Genomic DNA, 26,474 nt, shown 5'->3' with positions numbered 1-26,474 from the left:
ACGACAATAAGCCGTTCTCTCCATAGAGTTGGGCTTTAATTGCAGAGTGGCCAGAAGAAAGGCATTACTTTCAGCAAAAAACAAAATGGCACATTTTGAGTTTGCGAAAAGGCATGTGGGAGACTCCCAAAATGTATGGAGGAAGGTGCTCTGGTCTGATGAGACTATAGTTGAAATTTTTGGCCATCAAGAAAACACTATGTCTGACGCAAACCCAACACATCACATCACCCAAAGAACACCATGGTGGTGACAGCATCATGCTGTGGGGATGTTTTCCAGCAGTTGGGACTGGGAAACTGGTCAGAGTTGAGAGAAAGATGGATGGTGCTAAATATAGGGATATTATTGAACAAAACCTGTACCCCTCCATGTGTGATTTGAGGCTAGGACAGAGGTTCACCCAGTAGGACAATGACCCCAACCACACTGCTAAAGCAACACTTGAGTGGTTTAAGGGGAAACATGTAAATGTGTTGGAATGGCTTAGTCAAAGCCCAGACCTCAATCCAATAGAAAAGCTGTGGTCAGACTTAAAGATTGCTGTTCACAAGCGAAAACTGTCTGATTTGAAGGAGCCAGAGCAGTTTTGCATGGAGGAATGGGCAAAAACCCCAGAGATAAGATGCGGCAAGCTCATAGAGACTTATCCAAAGTGACTTGGAGCTGTGATAGCCGCAAAAGGTGGCTCTACAAAATATTGACTTTAAGGGGGTGAATAGTTATGCACGTTAACTTTTCCTGTTATTTTGTCCTATTTGTTGTTTGCTTCACAATAAAAAAAAAAAAAAAATCTTCAAAGTTGTAGGCATGTTCTGTAAATTAAAAGATGCAAATCCTCAAACAATTCATGTACATTTCAGCCTGTGAGGCAACAAAACACGAAAAATGCCAAGGTGGTGAATATTTTTGCAAGGCACTGTACATTATTTAGTTGGTTTTCAGAAGTTCACCTTTAAATTAAACCTATAGCAAGATACTATAAAGCCGTCTGTGGCTTATTTACTGTCTTAGTCAATGGGCTTGATTTACTAAAGGAGTATTTGCTGTTCATTTAAAGTGTATATGAGTACATACAGTAAGTTATTCACTTAAAATACATATCCGTTGTAAATCCTGTTTTATTATTATTGTTTTCCTTACATCTGATTGAAACAAAAGTATATATCATTTGCACACCAAGGTTTTGAAGGTTTGAACTAATATCCAAATGGTTATTTAGTGCAATGGTTTGTGGCCATGCAAGACCCCTTCATCAGGCATGTGATAAGTGCATGATAGAATGCAAAGAACATTTAACGTGCCATCCACCAATCATGACCTACATAAGAAGCCATCCCCATAGTTTTAACTTATTTATCAATAATAAGCTATTATTTGAACAGAGTCTTCTTTAGTAAATCAATCTCATTGACCCAAAACAATTAAACAGCAAGTTGGGTTAGAACAATGTCAGAATTCCTCACCTGGATTTGTGTTTTGAGCTAATAACTCAGAAAATATTGAAGGCAATGGATTACCATGACAACCATGATATTATTTCTGCATAGGTTTCTTTTAACAATGTCTTCCAAAAAGCAGATTTGTAGCCAACTAAATACAACAGCTGTATGGCTTTAACATTTTGTTAAATTGCTGAAGAAAGCTTTAAGAGTATGTACACAGTCTCTTTTTTTCCACATTTTAATCATCTTTTCTCTGTAAAAGCAGGAAGGAAACTGCAGTAAGTGATGGGTCTTTTTCTATTTCTATATTTACCCATTAGTCCACCTTTAGAATGACATTTTCTTTCCTGTGTTAAAAAATACGACATGTTGCCATTTTTATTCTACTGGTTTTCAGCTTTTTATGCTGGCGTTAAAAGGGCGCAAATAAAAAACACCAATTCTGTTTTCATTGCATTTAATCCTTTTTTCTTTTTTCCTAGTTTTTGATAGTGGATCAAAAAAAAACAAAAAAACAAGTGACTAAAGCACAACGAAGACTGAAATAAATTGCTATCATTGTTTTTAAAGAAGGATTAAAAACTGGTTGAAGACTCATTTATATTTCATGAACAAAAAATTGCTTGCATCAACAGCAAAACGAATATTTGTATGTTCTGATGTATTTGACATACACCATGATAGGTTTTATATGCATTTTCTATATGTTTTTAAACCCTGCATTTCTATTTCATTTCTACTTAGGTTACTTGGTCAGCTTTGAAAAAAAACAATGCATGTACTTTGCAAGTTATTTTGCAAGCACGTATTATGCAAGTTCATGCATTTTACAGGCATTTTAAAGTATTCCTCTATATTTTCTTACACTGCACCATGACACGCATATTGGCTTCTAATGTCGCATACACACGTAGCGGACTATCCGCCAGACTTAGTCTGGCGGACTTACCGCCAGACTGTCCGTCCGACTTTCCGAACGGGCTACTTGCCCACACACGGCACTTTTTCAGCGGACTAATATGGCGTACTAAGTCCGCCGTACTATCCGCCCTACTTTTGAAATGAACGGACTCGCCCACACACGCGGAGGAAAGTCCGCTCATTTCGAGCGGGTCTCCAGGTAGGCGAGGCCCACGAAGGAGACGTCGCTGGCCCCGCCACCTGGTATGGACTTAAAGGGGAACCCCTACGCCGTGGGGGTTCCCCCAGGTCCACATGAGACCCTTGTCCGAGCACGCTACCCGGCCGGCCAGGAAAGGGGGGGGACGAGCGAGCGCCCCCCCCCTGAACAGTACCAGGCCTCGTGCCCTCAACATGGGGGGTGCCTTGGGGAAGGGGGGCCGCGCGCCCCCCCCCACTCCAAAGCACCTTGTCCCCATGTTGATGAGGACAAGGGCCTTTTCCCGACAACCCTGGCCGTTGGTTGTTGGGGTCTGCGGGCGGGGGGCTTATCGGAATCCGGGAGCCCCCTTTAATAAGGGGGCCCCCAGATACCGGACCCCACCCTATGTGAAATGTGAATGAGTATGGGGTACAATGTACCCCAACCCATTCACCTGTGAAAAAAAGTACAAAAAAACCCACAACACAGGGTAAAAATAGTTTATTGCACAGCTCCGGGGGTCTCAGATCAGCAGATGACCTTGATCAAGAGCACCTAAGTTGGCTAATCCGAACCCCCCCCCCCCCAGCACTGCCACCCATCCCAACTCCCCAACATTACTGACACTCATCCCATTCCCCCCCCCCCCCCCAAGGTGTAAGAGAAGGAATACATGAAAGGCAGAGGAAAAGAGGGGGAGGAGCAAAGAAAAAGGGAGAGAAAGAATAATAAAGATAAGATGGCTAGAGAGAGGGATGGGGGAAAAAACAATAAATTAGGATAGAGACAGATAAAAAGGAAAGAAAGGAGAACATGGAGAGTGGTACATCGTAAAATGTACCATAAAGGGTTTTAATACTGTACAAGTGGAAGGGACTAAGGAAGTGCTAAATGTCTGTGGGTTAGGGGTGCAAATTACTTGTCTTGCCTTGGGTGCTGACAACCCATGCTACGCAAATTATTTTACTGTTAGGGGTTCTCACAACTTGGGAAATTTTATCAACGGGTCACAGCACTAGAAGGTTGAGAACCACTGCTATATAGTCTGAATTTGCCTAATCCAAAGTATTGAGTGGGATTTCTGGCTCATCTTTCTTCCCTCTACTATGTGCATTAGTCACTTCGGAGACACAGAATCTCTGGGGATGGCCTCATCCCTCCTCCAGCACACAAAAGGTGAATGAAAGCTTCAACTGTGCATGTTTCTCTATTGTGTAGAGGGGGTGTGTCCATTCCCTCCACTCATGTCTCAGATTACACTCAGATCTATCCTCTATGTTTTGCATTGTGTGACATCCTGACTCTGGAAGCTCAAGAAAGCTTTGTATATTCTGCACTTTTAATTGATGTAGAAAAAGATGGCGGAAGATAAATGGGTACAACTTATGTAGGAGGATTTGTTTTATACGTGTGTATCATGTAAGGCTAGTCACTTCACTGGGTATATATAAGGGTTTACAATCACTATAATGTATGACATAGCACGCATATGTTAAACTGTAGAAATGTTAATGACCTAAAGAATCTCATTGTAAATGAAATTGAGTAACCAGTACATCTCCGTTTATTAAGGCCAACTGAATGACAAATGAATGCTGATTGATTGCTAAAGTAGGTGTCATTATAGTTTTTACAGTGCTCTTTGTTTTACCGAGTAAGCTTTTCAAAATAGTGTCCACATGCTTTTTAGAATAGGGTCCAAGGGTAGCCACGGCACTCTATACTTGAAGTAAATGCCCAGGTGCTAACCTACAAAGAAATTCTTTTAAATCCAAAACTGGTTTAGAGGCACTCACAGATCTAGAAGAGGAGGGAGATCTGAAACCACAGTATTTTTATTGTCAACATTTCGAAGAAGCTCCATCTTGAGAAAGACACTGCTGTTTTTGATCTTCCTCCTTTGCAAGACCTGTGAGTAAAGCCATTTTGCTCTTTAGAATAATCAGAAACATACAGGAAATTATTTCACATAAGATTCACACATTTTCAGACTGCATTTGTGGTGAAATATTCGGGAATTCAAGGAAAACATTGATCAATAGGCCTATTTAATGTCTCACATAAAAAATATTAAACACTTCTCCTATACACTGAAATCAAAGATTACAAATTGACTGGCAAAGCTTTCCAAGTGTGGGTTTGGTAAAATGCTAATTTAACATTTCCATGTCCGAATAACAAAAATAACTAGGGCTGTTTTCTAAAGCCAAGCCAATAGCTTTGACAGTGAGAAAGTGATTTCATTAAATTTGGCTCTATGCAATGACATGTAGAACTGAATTTAGAGATGAACATCTATGGCTAATGTCTAGACTTGAGTTTTTAAATGTGACTTTTCCCAGCAAAATGCATATATCAAATAATTTCATTTTATAAAAAAATTAAAGGAAAGAGAAACGATATGCTATGGATGAAGCTGAATTCTGGGCAGTTATTAAATTGCTTGCTGTATAAAACAATCCCAGGGCAGAAAGTCATGAGAAAACTCCAAAAAAAAAAAAACATTTTTAGTGGAGTTAGAAAGTCAGAGACATAAACAACCTGACATTTTATCTACTTCCCTTTCAATTATTTTTTATTGATAATATTTTACATAGACAATGCACACAAAAATAAAAGAACTTTGAGTATAGGGGAGCACACATCATGGCAATTATGGTACATCCAGGTGTAAGTGCATCTAGGTATCACACATGGTATGAGTATGCTAGTACCCATCACAACCAAAGTGATAACAACAATCAAAGTGGTAAATGTTGCTATTGGGAGGGGACCCATTGTAGCCCAAACACACTGGGAGTCTGCCAACAGCTAAGTTGGAGCACCACTCAAGAAACATTGGAGCCATAGTGGAGGAAGAACAGATATAAGTGCAATGGTCATGCGTACTGGTCACACAAATAGCTGTGTGTGTAGCAGCCATTTTGTGCACGTCATACATTTTCCATGCCATTTTGTCATAAGAAGGCATAGCCACGGTGACCTTTCCCCCCTCCTTCTTTCAGTTTATATAATAGACAAACTGTTAACTGATGCTAGGACATTCTCATCACTCCATTGATCAGGCACACATAGCCCCTCTCCAATAATCAATACACACTTCAGTCTAGAAAGCCTATTAAAAACATCAGACTCCGCAAGCCTAAGTTTTAACAGATACCCAGTTGTAAATAGTGCAGCTAGGGGAATAGCCAATACACATTCCTCATAGACTGTTATCAGCCAAGGCTCTAAAACTTCAGTATATTTCATTAAATAAAACAGTACAGCCATAATAAGAACATATTTACTTTCCTCAGTTAATTTGTAACATTCTGAGTCCAAACACCCCTATATTAGGCCACATGACTGGTCAGATGGTCTCTGTCAACACCTCCCTTGATGTAAAGAAAAGTGTAATGCAAACTCATTGCGACAACTCTCTTTTTAAAACCAAACCAAGGAACACCTAACTGGACTTGAGAGAGCCACTGTACCGTCTTTGCTGATTCATTGTACTCTGCAAACCAGGACATTGTTAAAGTGATTGTAAAGTCTTGTTGTTTTTCCTATAAAAATAACAGACATGTTATACTTACCCGCCCTGTGTAGTGGATTTGCACAGAGCAGCCCAGATCCTCCTCTTCTGGGGTCCCTCTTCTGTGCTCCTGGTCCCTCCCTCCTGTTGAGTGCCCCCACAGCAAGCAGCTTGCTATGGGGGCACCTGAGCCTTGTCACAGCTCCCTGTGTCCATTCAAACATGGAGTTGTGGCCCGGCCCCACCTCTTCTTCTGATTGACTAACTGAATTAGCTTGACAGCAGCAGGAGCCAATGGCACTGCTGCTGTGTCTCAGCCAATCAGGAGGGACATTGCTGGAAAGATATAGGGCTCAGGTAAGCATTAGGCTGCTAAAAACAGAAGGCTTTTTATCTTAATGCATAGAATGCATTAAGATAAAAAAAAACCTTCTGACTGTACAACCCCTTTAAGTATTCTCACCCTCAGCTCCTTTTTATTTCTCTGTTGCCTTGTTGTCTTTTTTTTTTTTTTAATGACACCTTTTTTCTGTAGATATTTTATTTGCACCACTTTGACCTTTTTTATTTATAAACCATACTGTGTATTGATAAGTGTTAATACTGTCTCTAATGTGTTAATGCAAAATCAAAGAATCCCTGTCTCTTTCAGTTTACCCGCCCACCGTCAAATGACGACGGGGCAGTGCAGCTCTCGTTCTGGGACATCATCAAATGACGGCATCCCAGAATGGCCACTCTGTGTTGCGAGGACACTGGAAGACCGTGGCTCTTTAATCATGTGATCAGCTGTGTCCAATCACAGCTGGTCACATGCAAACAAGGAGATGCTGGTAATCATCTCTTCTCGCCTCACACTGACAAAATATGAGGAGAGGAGAGCTGATTAGCAGCATCTCCTCACAGAGGGACATCTAGGGATGTAATCAGGGCACTGATCATCAGTGCCCTGATTACAATAAATAAATACAGTGTCACAAACAGTGCCCACCATTGCCCACCAATGCCAGCATATAGTGCCCACCAGTGACAGCAATCAGTGCCCACTACTTCGCACAAGTGCCACCAATCAGTGCCCATTAGCGATGCCAGTCAGTGCCACCTATCAGTGCTGCTCATCAATGCCCATAACTGCTGTCGCTCAATGCCCATCAGTGTCACCCATCAGTGTCACCCATCAATGCCCATCAGTGCCCATCTTCACCTCCTATCCATACCGCCTATCCATGCATACCAGTGCCGCCTATCAGTGCCCACCAGTGCCACCTGTCAGTGCCCACCATTGCCGCCTATTAGTGCCCATCAGTGCCACCCAACAGTGCCCATCAGTGCCGCCTATTAGTGCTCATCAGTGCCACATATCAGTGCCCATAAGTGTGGCATATCAGTGAAGATGAAAAATTATAAAATTTACTAACAAACAAAAGTAAAAAAACGTTATTTCTTTTAATTTTTGGTCTATTTTTTGTGAAAAAAAAAAAAACCCAGCAGTGATTAAATACCACCAAAAGAAAGCTCTGTTTGTGTGTAGAAAATTATAAAATGATTTGTTTGGGTACAGTGTAGCACGACCGCCCAATTGTCATTCAAAGTGCGACAGCATTGAAAGATGAAAAATAGCTTGGGCAGGAAGGGGGTGTAAGTCCCTGGTAGGCAAGTAGTTAAAGAGTGATACTGTGGTATAAATCTCTGAATATACCTGTCTGTGGTGACAGTGTGTGTGTGTACAGATGTTTATTATAAAATCATAATTCAGTAAAAGTCGGTTGTGGCATTTTAAAGGGTTAATTGTTAAGTTAGTTTAACTCAGTGACAATAGATCTCAGCCAGTGAGCCGTTGAGAGCCTGAGCCAGCCGCTGCCACCCCCTCCACAGCCCAGAGCTCCAGTGAGTGCGGGGGGGGGGGGGCAGAGGAGGGGGCAGAGTAGAGAGCTGGTGACTTACAGTCATCAACTCTCTGCTCAGGGAGCTGTGAGGACGACTGCTCGGTTCTCAGTGTTAGAGGAACCAGTGGACAGATGCAGATGTTTTTTCGGGAGCAGTGATTTTAATAATGCTTAAAGTGAAAGAATAAAAGTGTGATATTCCTTTAAATTCTGTACCTGGGGGTGTCTATAGTATGCCTGTAAAGGGGTGCATGTTTCCCATGTTTAGAACAGTCTGACAGCAAAATGACATTTCTAAAGGGAAAAAAAAGTCATTTAAAAATACTCGCGGCTATATTGAATTGTCAGTCTGCAATACACATAAAAGTTCATTGATAAAAATGGCATGGAATTTCCCCACAGGGGTACCCAGAACCAAAATAAAAAAACAAAAAAATGCTTGGATCTCCATAAATTCCATACCAGGCCATTCAGGTCTGGTAAGGATATTAAGGGGAACCCTGCGCCAAAGTGTAAAAGAAAATGGCATGGGGTCCCCCTCAAAATCCATACCAGATGCTTATCTGAGCACGCAACCTGGCAGCCCACAGGAAAAGAGGGGGGAGAGAGTGCCCCCCCCTCCTGAACCGTACCAGGCCACATGCCCTCAACATTGGGAGGGTGCTTTGGCGTAGTGGCTCCCCAAGCACCTTGTAGGGCCTCATCCCTACAACCCTTGCCCGGTGATTGTGGGGGTCTGTGGGTGGGGGGGTTTATCTTAATCTGGAAGCTGATCCCGCCCCCCCCCCGTGTGAATTGATAATGGGGTACAAATATATCCCACCATTTCACAAAAAAAGGGTCAAAAGGGTTATTATATAACGGAGGGCGGGGCCACCTGGTGACCCCACCCTCTGATGCATGGGGACTTCCCTATGGCTTTCCTCGTGATGTCAGAGGGGGTGGGGGTCCCCCATTTATGTAGATGAGTGACCCCGCCCCTTTGACAACACGGGGAAAGCCATAGGGAAGTCCCCATGAAAAACCATATGCTGGGTCACCGGGTGTCCCTCCTCCATTATATAAGAAGTGTCAGAAGAACAGAAGCGTCACACGGTGGAAGACTCCCACTGAGGCGGATTGTGTGGACGGAGCAAGATGCAGGACGAGAAGAGCGGAGGAAGAAGAAGATGAAGAAGAAGATGGAGAAGAAGAAGAAGGAGGAAGAAGAAGAACACCGAAGGAAGACTAGCAGAGAGAAAATGGAAGAAGAAGCGGAAAGAAGAAGAAATTAATAAAGGACTTGTCAAAAACCATCTCTTGTGTTTTTTAACCCTTTTGACACTTGTACCCCATTACCAATTCACACGGAGGGGCTGGGATCTGGGGGTCTCCTTGTTAAAGGGGGCTTCCAGATTCTAAAAAGCCTCCCGCCCGCAGACTCCCACAACCACCGGGCAAGGGTTGTGGGGATGAGGGCCCTTCTCCCCATCAACATGGGGACAAGGTGTTTGGGGGGTGCTACCCCAAGGCACCCTCCCAATGTTGAGGGCATGTGGCCTCGTACAGTTCAGGAGGGGGGGCACTCTCTCATCCCCCCTATTTTCCTGCGGCCTGCTAGGATGTGTGTTCAGATAAGGGTCTGGTATGGATTTTGAGGGGGACCCCCACGCCATTTTTTAAAAAATTTTGCACAGGGTTCCCCTTAAAATCCATACCAGACCTGAAGGGCCTGGTATGGAATTTAGGGGAACCTCACACATTTTTTTTTAAAATTTTGGTTCAGGGTTCTCCTGTGGGGAAATTCCATGCCATCTTTAGCAATGAACTTTTATGTGTATTGTCGGACCGACAATTCATTATAGCCACAAGTAGTTTTAAATTACTTTTTTTCTTTAGAAATGTAATTTTGCTGTCAGACTGTTCTAAACACAGGAAACATGTTCCCCTTATAGGCATACTATAGACATCCCCATGTACGAAATTTAAAGGAATATTACACTTTTATTGTTTCACTTTAAGCATTATTAAAACCACTGCTCCTGATAATGGATATTGCCTGATTTTCTTTTCAAAGGAAAACTGTCCCAAAATAGTAAAAAAAAAGTAGCTGTATATTTCTTGTTACTACCATAACCTACCACCAAAGAACAACTCAAAATAAACTCTCCTGCTTCTGACGACCACAGCAATATTGCATATGTGTATGTTAGTTGTTGTATGTACACGTGTTGAAGCCCAAAACAATAGTGCATATTTTGCTTTTTTTTATCCTACCTAAAACACACTGACACTAACTGACACTGATACTAATTTAAAAAAACGCTTTTGAAAAAAATCCTGCCCAAAATATACTGACCATGACCTTTGACCCTGACCTTGACCTTTGATCCAAACATTAACCCTGACCCTGGCCTAGGTCAAACCTTGATCTAGCTATTTTTTATTTACTTTTTATTTTTATTATTTTTTATTTTTTTACACACACAATATATCTCCCCCCTCCATTCACAGAAAGAGAAACACAGGGGCTGGCTTCACAGTGACTATCAGAGGCTATCACAGTGATCAGGTGACCTGGAACTTGGAGATCTGGTACGGCATCTGAGGCTACTGCTGAGACCCTGGTCTCCATGCTGGGAGCATGCTGTGACATAACAGATACGCATATATAAAATTGGAGAGTGCAAAATCTGGTGCAGCTCTGCATAGAAACTAGTCAACTTCCAGTTTTTTTTCTTCTCAAAGCCTAATGAACAAGCTGAAGTTGAAAGTTGATTGGTTGCCGTGCACATCTGCACCAGATTTTGCACTGCTTTTTTACTCTCAGTGTCTTTTATGCTGCGTACACACGATCAGAATTATGGTCGGAAAAAGCTTTGATGGTTTTCCCGATGGAATTCCGTTCCAGCTGTCTTGCTTACACGCAGTCACACCAAATTCCAACCGTCAAGAACGTGGTGACATACAACACTATGACGAACCAAGAAAAAAGCAAGTTCAATGCTTCGGAGCATGCGTTGAATTGTTTCCGAGCATGTTTAGGAATTTTGCGTGTCGGAATTGCTACAGACGATCGTAATTTCAGAGAACATGCTCTCAAATTTTTGCTGGAAATTCGGCCAGCTAAATTCCAATGGAGCCTACGCACGGTCACATTTGCCGGTGAAAAGCTCTCATCGGTCTTTTGCTGGCTGAAATTTCCGATCATGTGTGCACAACATTAAAGTCTACATTGATAAAATTTCAATGCATTTCATGTTGTATTGCTTCTGTGCGAAAATAGCTAACAGATGTCCCAAAATATTAGGGAAAATCATATTTGTATTTCTTAGCACTTAGCTGGCACACTTAGCTGGCACACTTAGCTGGCATAAATTCAGACATTGCAGAATGCTCTACTTAGCAGATCATACTTGTTAATGAATTTTTGAATGTATTGTAGACCATCTCAATGATTTGTTAGTCAACTCACTAAGAGTGCCACAGTGCAAATGTGTGTAAAAAGAGCACAAATTTAGGGATGGCAAACTAATGTACATGGTTTCATGTGCTCCTGTGAAAGTATGTAATACGCAATACCAGTACTTATTTTGCCTTATTAGCTTTGTATGTAAGGGTTTTGGTGTTGCTCTATTGCTAAGCACATGCAGTTTTCCTACATTTGTGGGAAATCATGGTATTTGTCAAATTGGGCTTCACAAAGCAGTATCTACTATCTACCACTTTAAGATCCACAATAAAATACCTCTTATGCTGCGTACACACGATCAGACTATCCAGCGGAGGTCCGCCAGACTTTCCAAATGAACGGACTTGCCCACACATGGACTAAAGTCGTTCATTTTGAACGTGACTTCAGGTACGTCAGGACTAGTGAAGGAAGTCAATGTCACCGCTTCCATCGGCAAGATTGACACCTTGCTAGCCCCGTCGCCTGGTATGGATTTTAAGGGGAACCCCTATGCCGAAAAAACAGTGTGGGGGTCCTCCCAAAGCCCATACCAGGCCCTTATCCGAGCACACAGCCGGCCGGTCAGGAAAGGGCCCCCCACCCCAAAGCACCTTGTCCCCATGTTGGTCGTTGGTTGTCGGGGTCTGTGGGCGGGGGGTTATTGGAATCCGGGTGCCCCCTTAAGGGGGCCCCCAGATGCCAGCCCCCCACCCTATGTGAATGAGTATGGGTTACATTATAACCCTACCAATTCATCTGGGGAGAAAAAGTGGGTTTAAAAAAACACACAACACAGATTTTTAAAGTCGGATAATTAGTCAGCTCCGGGGGTCTTCTTCCGACTTCGGGGGTCTTTACGTCGGGCGCCTCCTCTATCTTCTGCTCTTTTGCCGCTCTTTTGCTAGCGGAGGAACCCGGCTTTCTCCTTTATTGCCGTCCGGGGGTCTTCTTCTGACTTTGGGGGTCTTCTTCAGACTTCGGGGTCTTTTTCTGACTTCCTCGCACTCTTCGGTTCTTCTGCCGGGCTCCTCCGCTATCTTATTCCAGCTCTTTTACTAGCGTTGGCCCGGTCTTCTCGTTCGCTGTCGCCGCCACCTTCTTCTTCTTCCTTCTTCTCTTCTTCTCTTCTTCCAATATTGACATGACGCTCTCTCTGGCTGTAATGCCAGGGACGCGTTGATCACCCCGCCTCTTATGATGTCACAGTCCCAGCACCCCCTGGGATTGTGACATTATAAGGGACGGGGTCACCCCACAAGCAGCATACATCTGATTTTCAAGATCATCTGGGAGATTAACTTTCACTTCCTGCCCCATAGCTAAAAAAAAACTAGGTGTTCTAACTCTTCTCTACTTGTCTTGTCCACTGGTTGTGTCATACCTCCCAACCGCCCCAGATTGCCCGTGAAAGTCTTGCCTTGGGAGGTCTGTTCCGGGTCCCAGGCACCTTCATTCGGGGACAATACAGTGTCCCGGAATTACCCCCTGGGCCAATCTGATGCCTACTAAAAATGCAGCCGCTGTCACTCACTGCCAGGTGTACTGCTGGCCGAAACCCACGTTATCATTAACCACCAGGCGCTGCCTGGCTCACTGCCCAAACAGTTGCTAGCTGTGGCCCGCCAGGGGTAAAGCAACCAGTTTACCAGGGGTAAAGCAACCAGTCTAATGAGGAGGAGAGCATGGCCTTAGCATTCAGAGCGAGCAGGAAGAGGATTTAACTTCCTCCTTCTTGCGCCTAAGCTCCACAGTCATCAGAGGACTGCAAGCTCCACCCCCAACTTCGCCTCCTGACACCAGGTCTCGTCTGAAGCAGGCTGTTCCTGCCTCTGGAAAAGAGGTAGGATAAATGCTCCCTGCAGTGCTCAGAGGATGCTCATGGCCACTCTGCTCCCTCCTGTACACTGCCCCCCTCCAGTCATGCTGTACAGTCCCCCCCATACTGCCCTCCACTATCCCCCTCCCATCATACTGTCCTCCACTACCATCCCCCATCATACTGGGTCCACTATCAGCCCCCATCATACTGCCCTCCACTACCACCCCTCCAATCATACTGCCCACCACTACCACCCCCCATCATAGGGTCCTCCACTGCCACCCTCCCATCATACTGCCCTCTACTACAACCCCCATAATACTGCCTTTCACACCATCATACTGCCCTCCACTACCCCCCATCATACTGCCCTCCACTGCAAACTATCCCATCATACTGCCATCCACTACCACTCCCCATCATACTGCCCTCCACTATCAGCCCCCATCATACTGCCATCCACTCCCCATCATACTGCCCTCCACTATCAGCCCCCATCATACTGCCCTCCACTACCACCCCAGCATACTGCCCTCCACTACCACCCCCTCCCATCATACTGCCCTCCACTGTCAGGTCTGGGAGTGATACAGGAAGTACGGTGCCCAAGGTGCACGGGTTGTCGGTGCTGTTGCTGGGTAAGCTGGTAAGCAGAGGGCAGCTGAGGTGCAAGGATCATTCCGAGATGGGTGCAGCAACAAGCCAGGTCATACACAGTGGGCAGGAGATAGTAGAGTAGTCAGCCAAGCCAGGGTCAAGTATGATGAGACAGACAGAAGCATAGATCAGGACGTAAGCCAGGGGTCAAGCCAGAGATTCTGTATAACAGATATAAAAAGCCTGGTCGGTATTGGGAAGTCCAGGAATCAAGATAAACAGGTTCAGGAGACACAGGAAGCTGATGATAATCCAGCAACCTGCATGAATCAGTGACAGGTTTAAATAGGCCAGGGGGCGCCAACAACTGTCATAGTCTGCATGCACCCGCTGTTGCGCACCTGAGTGCACCCGCTGTCACACACCTCCATGCGCGCATGCGCATGGGGGTTCGCCTGGCACCACAATGATGGGTACTGGCAGGATCATCCATCCTACAGCCATCTTCCTGACATCCACTACCACCCCCTATCATACTGCCCTTTACTACTACTCCCCCATCATACTGCCCTCCACTACCCACCTCCCATCATACTGCCTTCCACTACCCCCTCCCATCATACTGCCCTCCACTGCCACTCCTCCCATCATACTTCCCTCCACTACCCCATCCCATCATACTGCCCTCTACCCCATCATACTGCCCTCCACTGCTACCCCTCCCATCATACTGCCCTCCACTGCCAAATTGTAAAAAAAACCTATAAAAATAAAATGTAAAAATAAAATATAATGGTGAAAAATAATAAAAAAAAACAAGAATGAAAAACGACTAATCCCAGGCTTTTGTGACCCCATCCACTGCATTACTGACCATATCCACTTTCCTACTGACCATGTCCACTGCCCTACTGACAATATCCACTGCCCTACTGACAAAAGCCACTGTCCTACTAACCATGTCCACTGCTCTACTGACCATGTCCATTGCTCTACTGACCCATCCACTGCTCTACTGACACTGTCACTGCTCTACTGGCAATATCCACTACCCTACTTACCATGTCCACCGCTCTACTGACCACGTCCACTGCCCTACTGACCATGTCAACTGCTCTACTGACCATGTCCACTGTTCTACTGACTGTGTCCACTGCTCTACTGACAATATCCACTACCCTACTGATACTATCCACTGCTCTACTGACAATATCCACTACCATACTGACCATATTCACTGCTTTACTGATCACGTTCACTGCTCTACTGACAATATCCACTACCCTACTGACCATGTCCACTGTTCTACTGACCACGTCCACTGCCCTACTGACTATGTCCACTGCTCTGCTGACCATGTCCACTGCCCTACTGACTGACACCATTCACAGTTCTCACTGATACCACTGGCGGAACTACCAGCCAAGGTCACACTTGTGACTGGGCCTGGCCTTCTGCCACCATGGCGGGGCCCAAGACTGCAGGACTGCATAATATGTGAAAGGAATCTGCTGTGGGACCATAAAGGGTCGTATGGTCAGTGGGAAGGCCTCTGGACTCGGAGGGAATGGCCCAGGCTGGAGGTCAGGGGACCCTTCATGGTGCTTGCACCTGGGCCCTGAAGGTTCTAATAATGCATCTGCTACACCCTGTATATAGCTCACCCCAGAACCCTGCACCCTTGTATATAGCTCGTCCCAGAACCCTGCTCCCTGTATATAGATCATCCCAGAACCCTGCACTCTGTATATAGCTCATCCCAGAACCCTGCACTCTGTACGCATCTCATCCTAATACCCTGCACTCTGCACACAGCTCATCCCAGAACCCTGTACTCTGTATATAGCTCATGCCAGAACCTTGCACTCTGTACACAGCTCATCCCAGAAACCTGCACTCTGTACATAGCTCATCCCAGAACCATGCACTCGGTATATAGCTCATGCCAGAACCCTGCACTCTGTACACAGCTCATCCCAGAAGAACCCTGCACTCTGTGCATAGATCATCCAAGAACCCTGCACTCTTACATAGCTCATCCCAGAACCCTGCACTCTGTATGTAATGCACTACAAACTCTGCATGCTTTTATCCTTTTTTTTTAAATGAATGGGCTGGGGTTTGTACGTATCCATGAGACTCTTGCTTATGGAACAATAATAAAAGCATATTTTATAGGTACAAGAAAACCCAAGCTTTGTTTAATGACACCTATTAAGCTCCTCCCACTGGAACGTGTTTGACTACAGCCACATTTGCCATGGCATGCTATGCAAGGTCACTTCCTCCCTCAAGCGTCCCTCATTCTGAAGTTCAAAAGTTGGGAGGTATGGTTGTGTGAACATTTGTGTGCTAATGTAAACCCATAACTTATGCATGTTTATAAACTTTTTAGCTATTTCTCCCTGCTCTTGTGCAATTCCTATTTGTAAACTGGGCTCATTGACCCTTAACCTCCCTGGCGGTATCCCCGAACGTGACTCGGGTTTGGTTTTTTCTTGTATTATCGGTAACCCCGAGTCACGCTCGGGGTAACATTGCAGAGCAGCGAGCGGAGATCTTACCTTCTCTCGGTGCTCCAGCGATGTTCTCCGCTGTCCTCCGTGTCCTCCCCTGTGATCGCCGGCGAGATCACGGCATCCTGACTTCCTGGTTCCGTTCTCTGCGAGCAGCAGCGGCGCACGGGAACAGAACTGGGCGGGAATTTCAAAAAGTGAACACAAACACATAAATAGAGGTGATACACTGTAATCTGAGAGGATTACACTGTATCATCTCTATCTGACTGATAAACTATACAGTGCCCCTTGCCTCCAATAACATAAAATATAACATGGCATCAAAAAAGTGCCATTTTGCTACAAAATCGCCATTGGACCAGCTGAGTGACAGCGGTTGCGACATGGAGTTGCTCGCAGAAATTAGCGATAGCGAGTCGTGGGGAGATTTGTCGTCTGACACTGACACGGATCTGACAAGTGACAGCGGTGATGATCCTGCACCTGACCTCAGCGGTGTGCGCAATTGGTGCCCTATCGACTGCGATACAGACCAGGTAGCGCCGCCAAGATTCCCCTTCACTGGATCACCTGGGATGAAGGTAGATGTCGAACGTGACAATCCTCTGGCATACCTGCAATTATTTCTCACTGAGGATGTAATTGAAAAAATTGTCACAGAGACAAACCGCTACCAGGTACAGCAATCCGCTACGCTGCATGCCAGGTTTTCCCGTAACAGAAAGTGGGAACCAGTGACCAAAGAGGACATCTGCCAGTTCCTGGGACTCATTATTCTTCAGGGGGTGGTGGGGAAACCGCTCCAGAAATGGTACTGGACCACCAATAAATTACTGGCCACTCCGTTTTTTGGCGCCATGATGTCCGAATACCATTTTTCCCTCATCATGAAATATTTCCATTTCACAAACAATGAGGAGTTTGATGAGGCCACGCATCCTGCACCCAAACTAAAAAAAAATCTGGGAGGTATCGCAAATTATTGTGAGCAATTTCCAGCGGACCTACGTGCCAGAAAGGGACGTCTGCGTGGATGAAAGCTTGATGGCCTACAAGGGACGCCTGAGCTGGATACAATTTATCGCATCCAAAAGAGCGAGATTTGGCATAAAGTCCTACATGATCTGCGAGTCATCCACCGGGTACATCTGAAATTCGGTCATTTACACCGGTAAAGGCACGAAGTTCAACCCCAGGTACAGCGGCTATGGGATGGCCACATCATCAGTCCTCACACTGCTGGAGCCATTGCTGAACCAGAGATATTGTGTCACCATGGACAACTTCTATACGTCACCGATGCGTATGGTACTGTTAGGCCTAATCGACGTGACATACCGTCTCTGTTCTCCAGGAAAAAATCTAAAAACCGGAGAAATGGTTGCCTGGTAGAAGGATAAGATGATGGCAATGCGATGGCGAGACAAGAAGGACGTGTGTCTCATGAGCACGGTGTACAATACCTCCACTGCCATGGTCCACACCAAACGTGGGAAAGATGTGCTGAAGCCGCAAGTCATCATAGACTATAATTGCACTATGGGAGGTGTTGACAGAGCCGATCAGGCAATGACATTTTATCCGGCTATGCGCAAGCAGCAAAAAAAAAATATAGAAAGATTTTCTGGCATCTTCTGGAGCGATGCCTTTGGAATGCGTATGTCCTATGCAGAGCACAGAGTCGCAAGCCTCTTATTCATGCCGATTTTACCTGGAAGGTGGCTGAGCAGATTTTCCTCAAACACCAGACACCATCAGGATCTGCGATCAGACCTGGACCTACAAGCTGTTGACGTTGTCAACCCAGAACGCCTAGCAGGTCGTCACTTTGTGGACTATATACCACCAACCGCAAAAAAGGCAGCACCTACCAGAATGTGTGTGGTTTGCTGCTCAAAGAGAGATAGCAGTGGAAAAAAAAGTCAGAAAAGAAAGCCGGTTCTATTGTCCGGATTCTGATGTTGGACTGTGTGCTGTACCTTGCTTCAAAATTTATCACACTCAGGATGTTTATTGAATTTTCTTTGTTTGACAAATTTCCTTATTTTGCATTACATTATTGAATAAAATCATATTATTTATCAGATTATAATTCATGATTTTGTGTTTCAAACTTCATCACATCTGGGATGTCTACTAGAGCCTTGTTTGGTTAGGTTTTAGTAAGTAATTACTAAGAATTGCAGGCCTATGATACATAACACCAAATTTCCATGCAAAAGAATTGTACCACTTTTGGAATAGAATTCCTGACAGAATCATACCGCCAGGGAGGTTAATGATCATATTATAAAAAGTGAAGATGGAGTTTGTTTCTTTTATGTTCACAACAGTTGACAGGTGCCAAGGGTCCTAATACTTTTTGTTATGGAATGGTAGGGAGCAATCAGCATATGAATAATACACTTGTAAGGATAACAAAAAAAAGGTAAAATAAAAATAAAAATATTTAAAAACAAAACCAATCTCACTACTACATGGATCCTATTTTTCTATTACCAAATGTACACAATTTTATAAAAAATATAAATATATTTAAAAATGATTTGCAGAGGTACTTTTTTATAGATATACTATATAATCCTAAGCAATACAATTGACGAGCAAATAGAAGGATCTGTGCTAGCAGTGGATGTCAAGAGTCTGTGGTAGTGAGCTCTTGTAGTTCGCCAACTCAGGGTTCCCCAGGACACGGAGTCTAAGCCCCAGCCTGCTTCTTCACCAGGGTCCCTGATGGTGGGGGTGGACTTTGAGCAAGTTGAAACCTGGTCGCGGCCCCCCAGGTATGCCTAGCCAAGGATACGGAGACCACTCAGGGTGTGCAGAGTGCAAGCAGCAGGCAAAAGGGAATCCAGAAGACAAGCCGAGATAAGGACGGGCAGCAAACAAGCCCAGATGGTAAGCGAAGCCGGGGTCGGTACACAGGTAGTCAGACACAGTATGGAAAAGATGCATGCAAACAGGAGCTCAGAGAACTAGGAAGTTGCTCAGGCAATGTGGGTTGCACTGAGCAAGTCTTATATAGACAAGCAAACTAGGAGGCGGGCCAGGAAGTGATGGAAGGGAAGGAAATAAAGGTCCATAGAATAACAGACGATGCCCATAGGTAAGCACAACCAAGCCACACATGTGAAGGAATCAGGTAGAGAAACACTGCAACAAGGAGGTAAGAGTACCCAAGCAGGAAACTGCAGGCTAACATGTGAAAATGGGATCATTCTTTTATTTATTTATTTTTTTATTATTTTTACTTTTTCTCTGTAAACAAAAACCTTTGTATTTTATATAATTGCAGCTTTTCTTCTTTAATATGGATATAATAATGGCTGCTTTTCATAGCATATATATGTTTTGAGACATTCTGAGTAAATATCTATTGCAATCACATATTGAGATTTTTGTATATACAATTATATCATGTAAACACGTGCAAATAACAGGTATCATTCACTTAATGAACCTGAATAATTTAAGCCATTGCACAGGCTGAATCAGCTACAATTGCTGCTTTCACTTTATGTACATAGCAAAAACCTTTGTTCTTAAATACATATCTAGGCACAAATCTTCTATTTTTATACAGTGTTTTCTCAGGTGTGGATATTCATTATGTAGAGTGCTTGCATTGTGGTTCCATAAAATTACGTCATAAGGACAGCTGGGTTAATTAGCAGTATGCTAAATACAGTAACTCAAACACTAATTAGCTTGCATAAAGCTATTACTTAAAAGAGACCTATTTCAATTGACTCCTTATTGTCAATATTCTTTATTACCTTCTTTTCTTTATTTCTGCTTTTGTGGTGACTTTAGCTTGCACAGATTCGAAGAAAAGCCTTTAGAGGCTTGGTACCTGAATTAATGATATATTTAATGCTCTAATGGTCAGTGCTGCTAGTCTATCACTGTTTCATTACAGTTAGGACAGCCGTTATGGGCCATAGGTTGTTGGAACATTATTGTAAGTGTGCTTTGTGGAATTAAAAAGGGGCTTTAGAGATTCTGGGTTCTTTGTTAGCTGTCGTATGCAGGTCAGAATAGAGCTGTCCCTTTTAATCTTTTGCCTAATGTGTAATAAGGATGATATAATAAATGACTGGTTTACACCACTTCCCTTCTAGGTGTCTGAGTGGTAACTTTTCTTTAAAACACTGACACAGACTTGAAAGGAGTTGGCCTTTACTGTAGCAAACAACTCTAATTGGGGACGATAAACAGAGAGCACCACACAGGTAATGCTGCAGAACAACTATACAACATTGTTTTTTAACTGGTGATAATTCTAAAAGGGTTACTTCTGACTAACATGCTCAAGGGGTACATAGGTTTGTTGAAGTAAAATCAAAATGTGTTTAAAGAGAATTTAAAACACTTTTGGTCAGTTGTATACATTTTTTTAATGTTTTCAATTTTTAAACTTCATTTTTACATGTTTATTTATTTTTATTTTTCTATTGCTATACCTAAAGCATGCATTCTTTGTTTTACAAAAATACATTTAATACATGACAAATGATTCCCAGAACACTACGGATAATTTAAAGAGGCAGCATAGCAATAGTTCTCTCTTTTTCAGTCTAATTATGACTTGGGGCTAAGGAACCCATAATTGGGAATTCAATTGGACCATTCGACTGGACTTTATCATCTCTGTAAACCACTGGGATTTTGTAACACTGTAGTTTGTTATAATGAGACCTGCTGGCTGTATAAAATACTGCATAACATTCATATGTAATTATTACTTTTTCTCCTGGCAAAAATAAATACATAAATAAATAAAGGGCGAACGGGGTGGGGGAGGTGACACATATCATAAAATTAATGTATCAACAGCTGATTAATATAAGTAAACCAACACAAGGGTTGGCTCATCCACAAGACAACCTAGGCTGTAGCCAAGGGCATGATGAATGTCTAAGGGGTCATCTACAACCTTTTTGCTCCTGCAGTACACCAGAGATATAATATACTAGGTCAAAACTGTGCTCCTGCTTGTCACTTCACAGGGGATGATGCACTTGTAGGCAGTTGATGTCTGATGGCTGTGCCATGCAATTGCCTTATCAATGTCAGTCAAATTATCAATGTCAATCAAAGCATTAGCTGAGGGGGAGGGGAGTAAAGCATTGGGTTCCATTCTGCTTTAATCTGTCTCTAAATATAAATACTGTTTAAAATTTCTGTTCATGCATGTATATATTGATGTCTCACTTGCAACTTTTTCTGACATCAATAGTTGTAGAAACTGCTCACAGGTCCACAGGGAATGTTGTATGGTGTCCTTAAACAAAACATTAATCCACACAATGGAATGTCAAATAAAGGGCCTTCAAGGTCATCAAAGGTGACAGGTTAGGGTATTTGACATTTTAATGCATTGTTTTCACAATAGAGTTCACCATCATGATCTCTCCTATAGCACCAATTGGTGTTATTCTCCACATGGAACCTTTTTACACCAGTCAGTTGATGACATCCTTCCATGCACAAAGTAATCCTTCCAATTCTGCCTAAATCTACAGAACCTCTAAGGAATAAATGTGAGATACTATGATTGATAAACCCTTGTTAAATGTGTAATGCTAATAACTATTTATTTTCCTGAATGGCAATTAAGAAAATGTGGAGGTACTTACTGTAGCAATCAATCATATTCCAGGTTTCATACACTATACTGCAGTGAGAGCACTGGCATTTGAAACATGGCTGACAGCAGTAAGCAACGCAGACTACTTTCTTCATTTCATTTTATAAAAAATCCCTATCTGTTGTACCTCACATCAAGTAACATCGTTGGCAGTGTTTTGAGCTGTGCTTGAACTGTTGAAAAGAACATAGAGAAGTAATCAACACAAATCTGCACCAAATCAGAATTAGTATTAAATAGCAAAATCCCCTTTCCCTTCAAACTGTCTTCTGAATCCCATGACAAACACATATTAAGGAGTTAAGCCAGAGGAAGACCTCTTATCGGAGAATTACCACTCAAGGCTCTTTTCTAGCAGATTAGAAGTGACTTAATGTTTTAAAGAAAACAAATATTCTTTAGTAATGTCCCCATTGATCATTTTAAATCCACCATATGTAAAAGAAATTAAGATTTCTTCCAACCTCTAAATTTACCAGCATAGGCTTAGAAAGAACAGTTCTGTAGCATATGTTTATAGATGAACACACACATTCTGTTGATGCTAACAGAATCATTTATGCACATGAAATGTTTGTGAATTTTATTTGGAAACCTGGGTGATTAACATTCAAATAAAGCATATAGAAACCCTTTGGAAGTGTTAAGCCTAGTACACATTCGTTTTTTTTTTGTTCAACCCAGCAGGGCTGAATAAAAAAACCTGACAACTCAGGAGGAGCCACTGTACTAACCATCTGACGTTAGTACAGCGATCTCCCCGTTGTTCTATTGTGTTCTCACAGAACGCTTCACCAGAAAACTTCTGTCAGTGCTCTCAGCTATTGGCTGAGAGCGCTGATTGGGAACTGATCCGTAGACCTTTTTCTGCCATGTCCCTTCAAAAGAAGCCGGCCAAACTTCTGTCGGACCCACTCCAGTACACACAGGCCGAATGTCAGCCAATGCATTACAAAAAGCCTAGATTCGAATGTCATCCCAAAATACATTGTGTTCAATGACGGTCGTACACATCTATTCCTTTGTGGATGCAATGTGACAATATAAAGAGTCCTGTGTGAGTTTACAGAATTGCATTGAACATTTAGTCTCCATAGACATCATTGTCTGCAAGTGCACTTGGATGGCGAGTACCTATGTATTGTCTTGTTGAGTACCTGTGTATTGTATTGTTGAGTATTTGTGTCAAGAAGCTATTTGTTAGGTAATTTTCACAGGGTATAATCCCCAATCCTCATTAAATTAGTAGGTACGGTGCCCAGCGGGTGTGGAGATGCGACTCGGTGTGCATCTTGCGGCATGTATGTGTTCCTTGATCATCTGATCAAGGCGAATACTGCTGTGCAAAATGTACATTGTTTCCCTGGAAGCGCAGGTTCTGAACCTAGGGAAGCAACTGTCAGCACTGAGAAGACCCTCCATACTAAAGGAGAGCCAGGAATGTACCTGGCAGGTGCCGGCATGGGCCAGCACAGAGGCGGGTGGGGACAGGCGCATGTGCAGGCACTAGAAATGAGTAGATGGGTGACAGTCAGGAAGGATAGAGGGGGAAGTGCCAGGGAGGCCAATCCTTGGCTGGAGCATTCCAATAAGTACACTCAATTGAGTGACATTGGTAAAACTGGTCAGGGACCAGCACTGCTGGAGCTGAGGGACTCTCCTAGCTGCCAGGGGAAGAACTCCTCCAGTGAGAGTGGTGGGGGGAGCGAAGGAAAACAATAGAGAGATTCTGGTGGTAGAGGACTCAACTCTTAAAAGAACAGAGAGGGCAATCTGTGACAAAGACCTGAAGCGATGAACTGAATGCTGTCTACCGGGTGCTCGGGTTGGGCATATCACGGATCTGGTGGACAGATTACTGGGAGGTGCTGGGTTAGACCGGCTGTCATGGTGCACGTTGGCACCAATGACAAAGTCAGAGGCAGATGGTGTGTCCTAAAGAACGATTTTAGGGACTTAGGAGCTAAATTGGGGAAAAGGACCTCCGAGGTAGTATTCTTTGGAATTCTTTCGGTATCTCGAGCCACACCAGAAAGGCAGAGGGAGATTAGGGAAGTCAACAAGTGGCTGAGGAGCTGGAGTAGTAAGGAGGGGTTTGGGTTCCTGGAGAACTGGGCCAACTTCTCAGTCGGTCACCAGTTCTTTAGAAGTGACGGACTGCACCTAAATGAGGAGGGTGAAGATCTGCTGGCAGCGAAGAAGGCCAAAAAGTTAGAGGGATTTTTAAACTAGGCGACGGGGGGAGGGTCCAGAGGTTGAGATAGCCAGCAATGAACATATTCCAGAGGGTAGTATTGGGGGCATTAGTGGTAGGTTGACTAAAGCACATAAACTGAAGGTAAGTATAGTAGTCCTATTTGCAATCTTGGAACACCCAATGAGAGGACAGTATGTGACCGGTCTAAACTATGTGGCATGTTCACCAATGCCAGGAGCCTAGCGGACAAGATGGGGAACTAAAGATACTGTTGAACGAGGATTTTGATTTTGTGGGAATTTCAGAGACCTGGTTCAACAGCTCTCACGATTGACTGGAAACCATTCAAGGGTATTCCCTTTATTGCAGGGATAGAGAGGGTAAAAAAGGGGTATGCCTATATAATAAGAAAAATGTACAAGTGAATGTGAGAGATTACATCAATAAGGGAGCAAGGGAAGAGGTGGAATCCTTATGGGTAAAGCCCCAAAAGGATGAAGCCAAGGGAAAGAATAATACTGGGAGTATGCTATAAATCCCCTAAAAATCCATACCAGACCCTTTATCCGAGCATGCAACCTGGCAGGCCGCAGGAAAATAGGGGGGGTGAGAGAGCACCCCCCCTCCTGAACCGTACCAGGCCACATGCCCTCAACATTGGGAGGATGCTTTGGAGTCCCCCCCCAAAGCACCTTGTCGCCATGTTGATGAGGACAAAGCCCTCATCCCCACAACCCTGGCCGGTGGTTGTGGGGGTCTGCAGGCGGGGGGCTTATATGAATATGGAAGTCCCCTTTAACAAGGGGACCCCCAGATCCCACCCCCCCTGTTTGAAATGGTAAGGGGGTACAAAAGTACCCCTACTATTTCACAAACAAAGTGTAAAAAATAGTTAAAAAAGACACACACACTGTAGCAAAATCCAGCGACGGATGATCATCTCTCCGGTGTCCAGCGATGGCTGATCTAATCCAGTGTGACCAGATGTGTGAACAGCTGCTGAGTGTCCTCTCCATATATTACACTGAATCTAGTTTGCCATTCCTTAAAGGTTCAAACACATCTAGACAACAATGTCCTAAACCTCTTTTATTAAATTCAAAATTAGCATGAACAAATGTATTTAATCCGGTATCTGGGAAAACATTGTATTTATTTGGGAAACGAACGATGTTTACTATGACCGATTACTGTGCGTATGAACATGAAAGTAGCCATTTTTAAATGTACAACACCATAAAGAAAAACACATGGTGCAGCATGCAATATTAATAATAATAGGAACACCCGACAAATACTTTCTTGATCTTTCTATACTGATCCTGCTCCCTTAATTTGAGGTCCGACCAGCATTTTCTCAATTTATCCTTGGATCATTGTAACCCAAAATTCCTGTACAGACTCTTCACAACTTTAGTCATGGTCTTGGCCTTTCTCAGATTTGGGTTTGGGTATGGACCATAATTCCCATCATAGTCGTTCCTCCTCAAGATGTCAACCATCTCCAACATCTCAGCAAAGGACATATTTGTGGCCTTAAATCTCCTCCACGATTGGGAGTTTTCTGGCCCTGGGCTTTCGTTACTGGAATTATGCACCTGCTGTGTCTCCGCCATGTTCCTCTCCCACTGTGACGAAAGAGACGGGGTGGGGAATATTCTAGAAAGAGGCGGGCGAGGGGGCGGAGTTTCACACATGCGCAGCGTATATAAAGCTTAAGACGTGTGTGTCATAACTACGTTCTGTGTGCAGAGGAAGGAGGAACGGAAGTGACAAATGTTATAACGAAGGTAAGATTTTAACTTTGGTGACATGAGCGGACTATACTGAATCTAGATTGATGCCTATATTGGCTTAAAAGATTATCCTGAGATGAGTGTTTTTGTCTTTTGTTTGGTCTTGCAGAGAAAATGTATCCATTTAAAGACCAAGAATTCCTGGGCGAATTCCTGGATAAATATCGAGATATAAAAAATCTATGGGAGGTGAAAAACCCCTTATATCACAACAAAGCAGCTAGGAAGGCAATGCTGGAGAAGCTGCTTAAATTTGTAAAGACCTGGGCTCCCAATGCAGACATGAGGTCTCTGGAAACAAAAAAATTGGTAGCTTGAGAAGCACCTATAGGAAGGAGTATCAGAGGGTCCAGCAGTCCCTGAGGTCAGGAGCAGCAGTAGATCAGGTGTATATACCCAGTCTGTGGTGCTATACCAGGATGTGTTTTCTTGATGACCAGATTGAGGGCAGGGAATCGCTTTCAACTCTTCCAGCACCCTTTTCCTCCAGCCTTCCATCCAGCCTTCCCTCAA

The sequence above is a fragment of the Lithobates pipiens genome, unplaced genomic scaffold (assembly GCF_037356315.1).
Source record: "Lithobates pipiens isolate NorthernLeopardFrog02 unplaced genomic scaffold, aLitPip1_a1.2 Scaffold_16, whole genome shotgun sequence".
Lineage (NCBI taxonomy): Eukaryota > Metazoa > Chordata > Amphibia > Anura > Ranidae > Lithobates > Lithobates pipiens.
Note: the sequence above shows the minus strand (reverse complement) of the source record.